The sequence below is a fragment of the Xyrauchen texanus genome, chromosome 14 (assembly GCF_025860055.1).
Source record: "Xyrauchen texanus isolate HMW12.3.18 chromosome 14, RBS_HiC_50CHRs, whole genome shotgun sequence".
NCBI lineage: Eukaryota > Metazoa > Chordata > Actinopteri > Cypriniformes > Catostomidae > Xyrauchen > Xyrauchen texanus.
Genome location: NC_068289.1, coordinates 16,803,149 through 16,816,923, shown reverse-complemented (window position 1 = coordinate 16,816,923; position 13,775 = coordinate 16,803,149).

Below are 13,775 nucleotides of genomic sequence, written 5' to 3'. Positions count from 1 at the left end.
ATAACTGACACATATTGCCCAATAACTATTTCCCCAACTGTATCTATAAAACTTCTTCCATATCTACACTTTAAAACACCTATACTCGATTGCCTTCTACTTTTAACCAACTTTTGTTTAAATCATTTTTTTTAATGAAAATTATTATTGTGTATTATTTATACATTTGTTTCTCAAAAAAGCACATTTCCCTTAAGTGCTTTTAGCCCCCGTTGTACTCATTTTCAGCAGAAATATCATGTGGTTCTGTCCCATATTTAAACAGCGGCTGGGTTAAAAACAACCCAATACATTTTTACAGTGTGGGCTTCGTGTGTAGTGTTCATGGGTTAGGCAACCTAAACGAGCTGAAAAATAATATTTTTTATTTCAGAAATATTGGTGTACCTCACAATTAGGCTACCCTGTTTTATTTAGCTGTCAGCTTAGTAAAAACTATGTGGAAAAGCTTTGCAATGCAGCATGATCCAGCATAAATTTAAGCTTATACACACCCCAAAACAAACAATAGAAACTATAATGGTCTCCAATTCAAATATCATTACAAACCATTAGCTTTTACCATTAAAACCATTACAAAATGATCGCCTGTGTTTTGGGCCAAATTTCATTATGATTTTTAAGTTGTTGTATTGGTTTCTAAAGGAATGTAGTGTGCTAGACAATATATGCCACCAATAGACACCAATACAGACTGTTTTCATTAAAACCTATACAATTTCCATATTAACCATAAAAACCATTAACCATATTTGTGAGCGCCCTCTATTGTTGTTGTTTTGTTTTTTTTCATAAAAGGGACTAAATAGGGTTGGGGTGTCCAAAGTACGGCCCACAGGCCATCAGCTGCTTTCTGAGAACTTTTTTAGAAATATAACAGAATTTGGCCTGCTATATATGGATAAATTGGACACTGGATGTTACTGTCACTTACAGCCACTATTCACAGCGCATCATCTGTTCCACAAGTGAATTCGGCAATCACAATGAAGAATAGAATTATGCATTTACCCTTGCATCATTCAACTGAGCAAGGGTGGATTTCCCAAAAGCATCGTTAGCCAACTGTGCTCGCAAGTTTCATCGTTACCAACATAGTTCAACAATTTGGCATTTCCCGAAACAGTAGTTCCAACGAACATTCACAAACAGCATCGCAAAGTTGTGTAGTTGGAACTACAGCTCTCCACCTGTGGTTGGAAGCATTATTTTAATTTTATTTTTTTATTCAATGGCACAAGAACAAGAGGAATTACACATAGTTCCTAAATCCTTCCAAAATAATCCTGAGTAAATACAATGATAAAACAAATGCAAAATTTGTCTTTTACCAGTCCACAAAATTCACAGGTATATGAAATTTTAAGCTTAAATCTTTCCAAAACATGCTTAGCTGGATAAATCCTATGCAGCATCTTGTAAGATACTTCTTTAATTTTGTTGTTGATACAAAATTTATTTTTGTGCTTATTATGTTAATCCCAGTAAATATTGTCAAATAATGAAGACCAAAAACATCTTGCAGCAGGACATGAAATAGAACAAAGAGCATTTATGACCTTATTGCTACATGTTTGTTGAGGCGTGGCCTGGCGAAACTGGGCATGGAGCATGGCCTGGCGAAAACGGGGTGTAGAGCATGAGACCAGGGGGGAGCCACTGGAATGTGGAGCCACGAGAGGCTTGAGGGGCTGAGCAATGGAAGGTGGAGCCGTGAGAGGCTCGTGCACCAAGACAGGGCCACTTGTTATGGCAGACATGTTAACATGGCAAGGGAGGGCCACTTGACATGGCAAACATGGCATGATGAGGTGGGAATGGCAGCGTGGCATAACGTGGCTGCTGAGGATTGCAACGCTGGCTCGTTGGCCGTGTCAAACGTGGCGCTGGCTTGTTGGCCGTGGCAGGCGTGGGCAATATCTCGATGACTGTGGCAGGTGTGGGCACTGGCTTGTATGCCATAGCAGGCGTGGCCGCTGGCTTGTTGGCCGTGGCAGGCATGGGCAGAGGCTTGTTGGCCGTGGCAAGCATGGGCGCTGGCCGTGGCAGGTGTGGGCAATGTCTTGTTGGCTGTGGCAGGCGTGGGCGCTGGCTTGTATGCCGTGGCAGGCATGGCTGCTGGCTCATTGGCCATGGCAGGCATGGCCGCTGGCTCGTTGGCCGTGGCAGGAATGGGTGCTGGCTCGTAGGTCATGGAAGTCGTGGGCGCTGGCTCGTGCAGCAGAGGCAGGCGTGGGCCTGGACCATGGAGAAGGAGCAGAGGTGGGCCTGGACTATGGAGCAGAGGTGGGCCTGTGACATGGTATGGAGCAGGCTGAAGCTTGGCTATGAAAATGCATGGAGCAGAATGAGGCTGTCCTGTTACATGGCATGGAGCAGATTGAGGCTTGGCTGTGACAGGGCATGGAGCAGACTGAGGCTTGCTTGTGAAACCGCATGGAACAGACTGAGGCATGGCTGTGACATGGCATGGAGCAGAAAGAGGCATGGCTGTGACATGGCATGGAGCAGGCCGAGGCTGTCCTGTTACATGGCATGGAGCAGATTGAGGCTTGGCTGTGACATGGCATGGAGCAGGCCGAGGCGTGGCTGTGACATGGCATGGAATAGATTCAGGATCCGGGGAAGAAGGTGACGCAAGCTCTGCGACCGTGACGTGGGATCCTGGCTCGGCGACCGTAATGGGGTACTCTGGCTTGGCGGCAATGACAGCCATGACGGCTCACGGCTGTGACGGGGCACTCTGGCTCGGTGGCCGTGATGTTGGATGCTCTGACATGGCAGTCACTGTAGGAGTGCATAGTTCCTTCTCAGTCACTCCTACAGTGAAAGATGAACTGCACATTTGTAGGGCTAAATCAATGAACTAAGCTATATTGAGGGTAATTTGACATTCAGGCATCAGGGAGACAGGCTCATTCAACCCAAAATGGAAAAATTCCTTGAGGGTAATATCATTAGTCCACAAAACTCCTCAAAATAATCCTCCATGGGAAGATTTCCCAGACATAGACGTAGAAGCTGGACTGCTGGGTTCATAGTTAGGTCAGGTATTCTGTAATGTTTGCTCAGCAATTACAGGCAGACGAAGACGAATATGATGTTAAGAACCCAAGTGCAGTTTATTTACATAAGTGATAACCAAAAACACAAGTGAATCCAAAACATAACAAACTTGACTTAACATAACTTGATTTGACTTGACTTGAATTGACTACACCAAACAATACCTGACCCAGAACAATGGCATACATCAGGGCATCAAGTCTTTTCAAATTGAAAAATCAAATGTTTAAAATGGGGCAAAACCAAATATTCATTCTGTTTATTCATTTTCCATTCATGAACGTAAAAACGAAAAATCAAGCCAAATTCTTGTTTTTTCATCTGAGATTCATCCTCTGCCACCCAGATTGAGGTGAGTTATTATGCCACCACGAGGATTTAGAGCGCATTGGGATTTGGGCATTCCAAATTGGGGAGAAAGTTTTTTTAACTAATAAACATTTTGTTTTCTTGTTTGTGCTTATGTCTTTTAAATTGAAAATTAAACTAACAAAACGCAGCCTACATGGACCGAGGGACAATCAACATTAATCAACATTATGCCACAAATGCTGTTGATTGAGCTTAACTTGTATTGAACCCTGAATATTCCTTAAGTATCTAACGGGCTACCTGAACCTGAACAGTGCTTGAAATCTTGTGACACATGTAGCCTACTAGAAGGCACTATGCCATTTGAACACCGATAATTGCAGCAAGCAGCTAAATTATATTTATTTGAATTTATCTAAAAGTATCCAGTTCAAACAGCTTAAAATATCACACTCTGGAAGAACCCCGTCAAACAAAGTTTAAGTTATAATAAACAATGTTTATGTTGTTGAATAGTTGTAGGATCTCATTCATACGACAATAGGAGCGGAAACCGGTTGCAAGCGGAGCCCAATTTGGGTAGAATGCACAAAATAACACTTCGGTGCATATCACTCATAATATATATATATTAGCTGAAGATTTCGATTGAATCTTTTTATTTTTATTTAAGATTTCAATGTATTTTTAAGATCTAATTATTTTTAAGAAGGTTAAAATAAATAAAGTTGTTTGGCAAAATGTTTTAAAACTAAATACGACAAAATTAGTTTGTTTCTGTACATTCAAATGATGTGCTTCTAAATGAGCTTTATCAGGTTTCTTACCTTCAATGGACATAAGCGGTCATGCCAATGCTTGTTCTCGTAGCAGACCGAATGAAAGTTGCAAACAGAATGAGACGGATTAATCAGAAGCAGATGAGATTGGTGCTCGCGTAACCGCTAGGTTTCTATTCTCTGGAAGAAGAAAACGAAACGTATTCTGCTAACTATCAGGATGAGAGTGATTTAACAATCAAGATACATTGACTGTTAAAGACTAGATGCGGCAAACTTTTGTTGATGTGCAAGTAATTTCACTGATCATTTTATGTCAATTATCATCTTAGAATACATGTTTGATTTCAGTGTTGCGTGTGGAACATTAGGTTAGAACTACATTGTAAGACCGGGGGCAGTTGTGCCTCATAAAGTTGGCTTGAGGTTGGACTTTCGATAGTCAGAAATAGGCGTAAATTTAGGGACCGTCTCTAAGGTTGTATACGGCATTGGTGTACACATTTCTAACTTCAGTAGCATTTGAAGCCTATCACCTACAATCATTCAACCAACTCCAAATTGTTCATCTAGGTGTCAGCAAAAAAGCGCACCTTTTAGATTTTCTTTTTTTTTTTTTTTTAGATCTGTTAAACATTGCTATGTATGTCCCTACTGTAGCCTTTAGTGAACGCTCTGGAGTGATTTGACAGTTTATTAAACCATTAACCATTTTTGTGAGCGCCCTCTATTGTTGTTGTTTTTTTTTTTCATAAATGGACTAAATAGGGTTGGGGTGTCCAAAGTCCTGCCCACATGCCATCTGCGGCCCTCTGAGAACTTTTTTAGAAATATAACAAAATTTGGCCTGCTATATATGGAGAAATTGGACACTGGATGTTACTGTCACTTACAGCCACTATTCACAGCGCATCATCTGTTCCACAAGTGAATTCGGCAATCAAGGCAAGGCAAGGCAAGGCAAGTTTATCTATATAGCACATTTCATACACAATGGTAATTCAAAGTGCTTTACATAGGAGAGACTAAAATAAGAATAAAAATAAATAAATAAGAATAATTGAAACAGTTTAGAATATAAAATAAAATACAGTTCAAACAGTCGGACACACAGTGGCACAGTGCTCATTCAGTAAATGCACAGCTAAACAGATGTGTTTTGAGTCTGGATTTGAATGTGACTACTGTAGGAGCACATCTGATCTCTTCTGGAAGCTGGTTCCAGCAGCGGCTGCCATAATAGCTAAAAGCAGACTCTCCTTGCGTAGAGTGAACCCTTGGTATTTCTAGCTGATGTGATCCTAATGATCTGAGTGATCTTTTGGGTTTATATTCAGTGAGCATATCTGCAATATATTGAGGTCCTAGCCCATTGAGTGATTTATATACCAGTAATAATACTTTAAAATCAATCCTAAATGTAACTGGGAGCCAGTGTAAAGACCTGAGGACTGGTGTGATATGTTCATATTTTCTGGTTCTGCTCAGAATCCTGGCAGCAGCGTACTGTATGAGCTGCAGCTGTCTTATGGTCTTTTTGGGAAGGTCAGTGAGGAGTCCATTACAATAATCCACCCTGCTGGTGATGAAAGCATGCACAAGTTTCTCCAGGTCTTGACTGGAAACAAAGCATCTAATTCTTGCAATATTTTTCAGATAATAGTATGATGATTTAGTTATTGCTTTGACATGACTACTGAAACTAAGGTCTGACTCTAGAGACACACCAAGATTCCTGACTTGATTTTTAGTTATTTGACCCCTAGCATCAAGGTATGCATTCACCTTGAGAACTTCATATTTGTTTCCAAACGCAATTACTTCAGTTTTGTCTTTGTTTAACTGAAGAAAGTTTTGGCACATCCAACTGTTTACTTCATCAATGCATTGGCACAGGGAGTCAATGGGGCTGTAATCGTTAGGTGATAGGGCTAAGTAGATCTGTGTGTCGTCTGCATAGCTGTGGTAAGCAATTTGGTTCTTTCTCATTATTTGGCTCATTGGGAGCATATACAGGTTGAACAGGAGTGGCGCAAGAATTGAGCCTTGAGGGACTCCGCATGTCATGGACGTCCACTCAGACTTATGGTCTCCTATACTTACATAATAACCTCTCCCTTCTAAGTATGACCTGAACCATTTTAGGAATATCCCAGAAAGCCCCACCCAGTTTTCGAGCCTGTTAAGAAGTATGTTTTGATCGACAGTGTCAAATGCAGCACTGAGGTCGAGTAGTACCAGTACTGATAATTTGCCTGTATCAGTAATTAAGCGAATATCGTTTATTATCTTTATGAGCGCTGTCTCTGTGCTGTGATGCGATCGGAAACCAGATTGAAAATTGTCAAAGTATCCATTCAAGTTCAAGCATTTGTTCAGCTGATTGAAGACAACTTTTTCAATGATCTTGCCTATGAAAGGAAGATTTCAGATCGGTCTATAGTTGTTTAATATGGTCCTATCCAGATTGCTCTTTTTCAAGAGGGGCTTGACAACTGCAGTTTTCAGGGAGTTTGGAAAACTCCCAGAGAGAGGTGAGGAGTTTATCACTTCTAGGAGATCTGCTTCTAAACAGCTGAACACACTTTTGAAAAAAGATGTGTGAAGTGCATCAAGGGTGCAGGTTGATGTTTTAAGGTGCTGTATGGTTTCTTCAAAAATTTTGCCATCAATTTCTTTGAAATCAGACATAGTAACTACTTTCTCAGGTTGTGGTTTGATTTGTCTGACCCCAGCACAACTCAAGGATGTGCTGATCACCTTTCTGATATTATTGATTTTTCAGAGAAGAAAGAAGGAAACTCACTGCACTTGCTGTCTTAGAGCATTTCACTGGGAATCTGGCTTGGGGGGTTTGTCAGTCTCTCTACAGTCGCAAAAAGAGTGCGTGTGTTGTTTAAGTTGCTGTTTATAATATTCGAGAAGAAAGTCTGTCTAGCTTTGCCTAGTTCCATATTAAAAGCATGGATGCTGTCTTTGTAGATGTTATAATTGACTACAAAATCACAATGAAGAAAATAATTATGCATTTACCCTTGCATCATTCAACTGAGCAAGGGTGGATTTCCCAAAAGCATCGTTAGCCAACTTTGGTCGCAAGTTTCATCGTTACCAACATAGTTCAACAATTTGGCATTTCCCAAAACAGTAGTTCCAACAAACATTCACAAACAGCATTGCAAAGTTGTGTAGTTGGAACTACAGCTCTCCACCTGTGGTTGGAAGCATTTGTTTTATTTAATTTTTTTTATTCAATGGCACAAGAACAAGAGGAATTACACATAGTTCCTAAATCCTTCCAAAATACTCCTGAGTAAATACAATGATAAAACAAATGCAAAATTTGTCTTTTACCAGTCCACAAAATTCACAGGTATATGAAATTTTAAGCTTAAATCTTTCCAAAACATGCTTAGCTGGATACATCCTATGCATTATCTTGTAAGATACTTCTTTAATTTTGTTGTTGATACAAAATTTATTTTGTATTTTCTATGCTTATCCCAGTAAATATTGTCAAATAACGAAGACTAAAAACATCTTGCAGCAGGACATGAAATAGAACAAAGAGCATTTATAACCTTATTGCTACATGTTTGTTGAGGCATGGCCTGGCGAAACTGGGCATGGAGCATGGCCTGGCGAAAACGGGGCGTAGAGCATGAGACCAGGGCGGAGCCTCTGGAATGTGGAGCCATGAGAGGCTTGAGGGGCTGAGCAATGGAAGGTGGAGCCGTGAGAGGCTCATGGACCAAGACAGGGCCACTTGTTATGGCAGACATGGTAACATGGCAAGGGAGGGCCACTTGACATGGCAGACATGGCATGATGAGGTGGGAATGGCATCGTGGCATAACGTGGCTGCAGAGGATTGCAACGCTGGCTCTGGGACAGACAAGGCTTGCAACGCTGGCTTGTTGGCCGTGGCAAGCGTGGCGCTGGCTCGTTGGCCGTGGAAAGCATGGGCGCTGACCGTGGCAGGTGTGGGCAATGTCTCGATGACTGTGGCAGGCGTGGGCACTGGCTTGTATGCCATGGCAGGCGTGGCCGCTGGCTTGTTGGCCGTGGCAGGCATGGGCAGAGGCTTGTTGGCCGTGGCAAGCATGGGCGCTGGCCGTGGCAGGTGTGGGCAATGTCTTGTTGGCTGTGGCAGGCGTGGGCTGTGGCTTGTATGCGCGTGGCAGGTGTGGCCGCTGGCTCGTTGGCCATGGCTGCTGGCTCGTTGGCCATGGCAGGAGTGGGCGCTGGCTCGTAGGTCATGGAAGGCGTGGGCGCTGGCTTGTGCAGCAGAGGCAGGTGTGGGCCTGGACCGTGGAGAAGGAGCAGAGGTGGGCCTGAACTGTGGAGCAGAGGTGGGCCTGTGGCATGGTATAATAATAATAATAATAATAATAAGTTTATTTTATATAGCGCCTTTCACAAACCCAAGGTCGCTTTACATAGTGGAAAGGCAATGAAACACAACTGCAAACAAACCAAAACAATACAACAAAGACAAGTCATCTGTATGAAGCTATGAGTTTGTTGTGGGTATGGAGCAGGCTGAAGCTTGGCTATGAAAAGGCATGGAGCAGACTGAGGCTGTCCTGTTACAGGGCATGAAGCAGACTGAGGCTTGCTTGTGACACTGCATGGAACAGACTGAGGCATGGCTGTGACATGGCATGGAGCAGAAAGAGGCATGGCTGTGACAGGCACTCTGGCTCGGCGGCCGTGATGTTGGATGCTCTGACATGGCAGTCACTGTAGGAGTGCATAGTTCCTCCTCAGCCACTCCTACAGTGAAAGATGAACTGCACATTTGTAGAGCTAAATCAATGAACTAAGCTATATTGAGGGTAATTTGACATTCAGGCATCAGGGAGACAGGCTCATTCAACCCAAAATGGAAAAATTCCTTGAGGGTAATATCATTAAAGTCCACCTGGCAGAGTCCACAAAACTCCTCAACATAATCCTCCATGGGAAGATTTCCCAGACATAGACGTAGAAGCTGGACTGCTGGGTTCATAGTTAGGTCAGGTATTCTGTAATGTTTGCTCAGAAATTACAGGCAGACGAAGACGAATATGATGTGAAGAACCCAAGTGGAGTTTATTTACATAAGTGATAACCAAAAACACAAGTGAATTCAAAACATAACAAACTTGACTTAACATAACTTGACTTAACTTGATTTGACTTGACTTGAATTGACTACATTACACCAAACAATACCTGACCCAGAACAATGGCATACATCAGGGCATCAAGTCTTTTCAAATTGAAAAATCAAATGTTTAAAATGGTGCAAACCAAATATTCATTCTGTTTATTCATTTTCCATTCATGAACGTAAAAACGAAAAATCAAGCCAAATTCTTGTTTTTTCATCTGAGATTCATCCTCTGCCACCCAGATTGAGGTGAGTCATAATGCCACCATGAGGATTTAGAGCGCACTGGGAATTGGGCAATCCAAATTGGGGAGAAAAGGGGAGAATTTTATTTATTTTTTTAACTAATAAACATTTTGTTTTCTTGTTTGTGCTTATGTCTTTTAAATTGAAAATTAAACTAACAAAACGCAGCCTACATGGACCGAGGGACAATCAACATTAATCAACATTATGCCACAAATGCTGTTGATTGAGCTTCACTTGTATTGAACCCTGAATACATCTTGTATTTCATATCTTGTGAAACATGTACTAGAAGGCACTATGACATTTGAACACCGATAATTGCAGCAAGCAGCTAAATTATATTTATTTGAATTTATCTAAAATTATCCAGTTCAAACAGCTTAAAATATCACACTCTGGAAGAACCCCATCAAACACAGTTTGAATTGTCATAGGATCTCAGTCATACAACAATAGGAACCGGAAACCGGTTGCAAGCAGAGCCCAATTTGGGTAGAATTTAATCTTTTTATTTTTATTTAAGATTTCAATGTATTTTTTATGATCTAATTATTTTTAAGATGGTTAAAATAAATAAAGTTGTTTGGCAAAATGTTTTTCAACTAAATACGACAAAATTAGTTTGTTTCTGTAGCCTTTTTAGCACTTCAAATGATATGCTTCTAAATGAGCTTTATCTGGTTTCTTACCTTCAATGGACATAAGCGGTCATGCTAATGCTTGTTCTCATAGCAGACCGAATGAAAGTTGCAAACCGAATGAGACGGATTAATCAGAAGCAGATGAGATCGGTGCTCGCGTAACCACTAGGTTTCTATTCTCTGGAAGAAGAAAACGTCTTGGTTACGTACGTAACCTCGGTTCCCTGAGACGAAGGGAACGAGACATTGCTTTACTAACGCATATGGGGAGTGCCTTCATACACAACCTATTTAAACCCTCTCTACAATAACGCCAGTATTCTAATATCGGCTATGGTGTTTGAGCCCCAACTGTTTTGGCGCGAAACTGACCGCTCATTTCGGCGCGAACTGACCACTATAAAACAGGTGCACACACACCATTTCCTCAGAATTTCTGACTGAGAACAAGGAGCGCATTGCTCGTGCTTCAAGAACTCTGAGTCTTGAAGCATATATATATGGCCAATGAATAGCAAGTGCTCTAAACAGAGAGGACTTGTGAAGAAAGAGACGTTACGTCTAGGTTGTAAAACCTTGCGAACGTGTTTTGTGAGGACCATCCTGCTGCAAAACATGTCTTGTAAGGACACACCATTCGTCCATGCCCATGAGGAAGCCATGCCTCTAGTTGAGTGTGCTTTAACACCAATTGGGCAAGTCTGACCCTGCGATTCATAAGCCAGTGTAATTGCATTGACAATCCAGTGAGAAAGTCTTTGCTTGGAGATGGACATTCCTTTTGTGCGTCCTCCATAGCATATAAAGAGCTGATCAGTCTGAACTGGCAAGTACGCTCAACGTATGTATGTAGTGCCCGCACAGGGCATAACAAATGCAATGATTGTTCCTCATCTGAATTAAATGGGGGAGGAAAGAATGCCTGGAGGTGAACCACTTGCACTTTGAAGGGTGTGGTCAGAACCTTGGGTGTGGTCAGTTTCCTGGGTTTGACAGTGGCTCTTGAAAGGCCGGGGCCAAACTCCAGACAAGAACTGTTGACTGATAACGCATGTAGGTCACCGACCCGTTTTACTGAGGCCAGAGCCAGCAGTAGTGTGGTTTTAACGGAAAGCATGCGCAAATCAACAGAGTCCAAAGGCTCGAAAGGGGGCCCTGCAAGAGCTTTTAGGACTAAAGTTAGGTCCCAAGTTGGGATTGTAGCTGGCCGAGGCGGGTTTAATCGTCCTGCTCCTTTTAGGAACTTTATGATTAAATCATGCATCAAGAGCCTATAGAGGTGCCGGCTTCATGTGCGTGATACACAGCTATAGTTGCCACATACACTTTGAGCGTTGACGGGGTGAGTCCAGCGTCTAATCGCTCTTGAAGAAATATTAGAATTTCATGTATGGGGCATTTTACTGGGTCCTTACTACGTGAGAGACACCAGTCAGTGAAAACCTTCCAATTTAGTGCATCGAGGCGTCTTGTGGACGGTGCTCTGGCTTGTAAAACGCGTCAGTTCTGGCACGTGTAGTGCGCCCCGTTCAGTGGCCACACATGCAGGTTCCACAGCTGGGGCTGGGGATGCCAGATTGTGCTGTGCGCCTGAGAGAGGAGATCCCTCCTCAGCGGTATTTCCCATGGTGGGCTGTACAGCATCTCTATCATTTCCGGAAACCATGGCTGGTTGGGCCATCTCGGCGCAACTAATAGAACCGTTTGCTTGTCCTCCCAGACTTTGCATATGACAGAGTGGATTAGGCATAGCGGAGGGAACGCGTATTTGCGTTTCGCCGGCCATTTGTGTGCATCCGTTCCCAACGGTGCTTGGGACTTCGAATACCAAAGGGAATAGTGGGTATTCTCCACTGAGGCAAATAGGTCGATTTCTGCTTTGACGAATATTTCCCAAATCCTCAACACCGTATGAGGATGAAGTCTCCAATAGCCCGGTATCACCCCTTGGCATGACAGTAGGTCCGCGCCGTAATTCAGGCAGCCTGGGACATATGTCGCTAGCAGGGAGAGGAGATGATGCTCGCTCCATAGGAGGAGGTGCTGTGTCAGTCTCAGCAGTGGCGGTGAATGAACTCCACCTTGGCGGTTTATATATGCCACAACTGTCATGTTGTCTGCGCGAACCAGGACATGACAGTTCGCTATTTCTGACTGAAAAGCCTTCAAGGCTAGAATTACAGCCGATAGTTCTAGGCGGTTGATATGCCACGCCCTCCTCGGACCTGTCCAGGTGCCGAAAGTGGGGCACCCATCGCACACCGCCCCCCCAACCTGTGTTGGAAGCATCTGTTGTCACCACTTTCCACCTGATAATTTGCCCCAGCGCCACACCTCGCTGGTAAAATGCAGGAGCTGTCCATTGTACCAATGCAGCTATACAGCGGCGGGATATAGTGAGACGCATGTGCCCTTTGGCGCCAAGCATGTTGTGGCACACGGCGCTTCAGCCAGCACTGAAGTGGTCTCATGTGTAAGAAACCTAATGGGATGACGGCCGATGCCGCTGCCATAAATCCCAATGCTTTCTGAAACAGCTTCAGAGGAAGTGATCTCCACAGTTTGAACTGAGACAGACACTGTAGAATGGCCTGAACGCGCTCGCTCATGAGGTGCGCACGCCCACTCGTTGAGTCAAGGCGGACTCCCAAAAAGGAGATATTTCGGCTGGGAGAGAGCGTGCTTTTCGCCCAGTTCACATTGAGGCCCAAACTGTTTAGATGCTGAAACAGTAAGTCTCTGTGTTGGCATAACAGAGCCTCTGATTGTGCTAGTAACAGCCAATCGTCGAGGTAGTTCAATATGCGTACGCCGCTCAGTCTCAGAGGGGCGAGCACCACATCGATGCACTTCGTAAATGTGCGAGGAGCCAGAGATATTCCGAAGGGCAGGACTTTGAATTGATACGCTGTTCCCTCGAACGCGAATCTCAAAAACATCCTGTGGTGCTGTACAATTTGGATATGAAAGTACGCATCCTTCAGATCTATCGATGCAAACCAATCGTGTGGGCGTATATGCGATAGAATTCGTTTCTGAGTAATCATTTGAATGGCCGCTTTATAAGTGCGCGATTTAAATGTCTCAGATCCAGGATTGGCCGAAGTCCACCGTCTGTATTTGGGACAAGAAAATAATGGCTGTAAAACCCTTTTTGTGCTTGACAATTTGGCACAATCTCTATCGCGTTTTTCACGATTAGATTGTGTATTTCGGCTCGTAACACTGGTGCGTCTTCGGACGAATCCATGGAAGACAGAACGCCGTTCGAACGGGGTGGCTGGCGAGCAAATTGGATTGTATAGCCATGTTCGATCTTTTTGTGCACCCATTCTGAAACGCCGGTTAGGGCTCGCCACGCGTTCACGTAATGGGACAGAGGGCACTTTGGTTTGCTCACCGTATGATATAATGCGTTGCTTACCACAGGGAAGCGGTTGTGCATAATGTGTGTGCTTTGAAGAGGAAAAGGGCTCTTTTTTGAGAATGTATGAGCATCTCGTGCATTTGCAACGTGTGCTGTATTCTTTATTGTATTTTTTATTGCATATGACATAGAAACAAACATTTTTA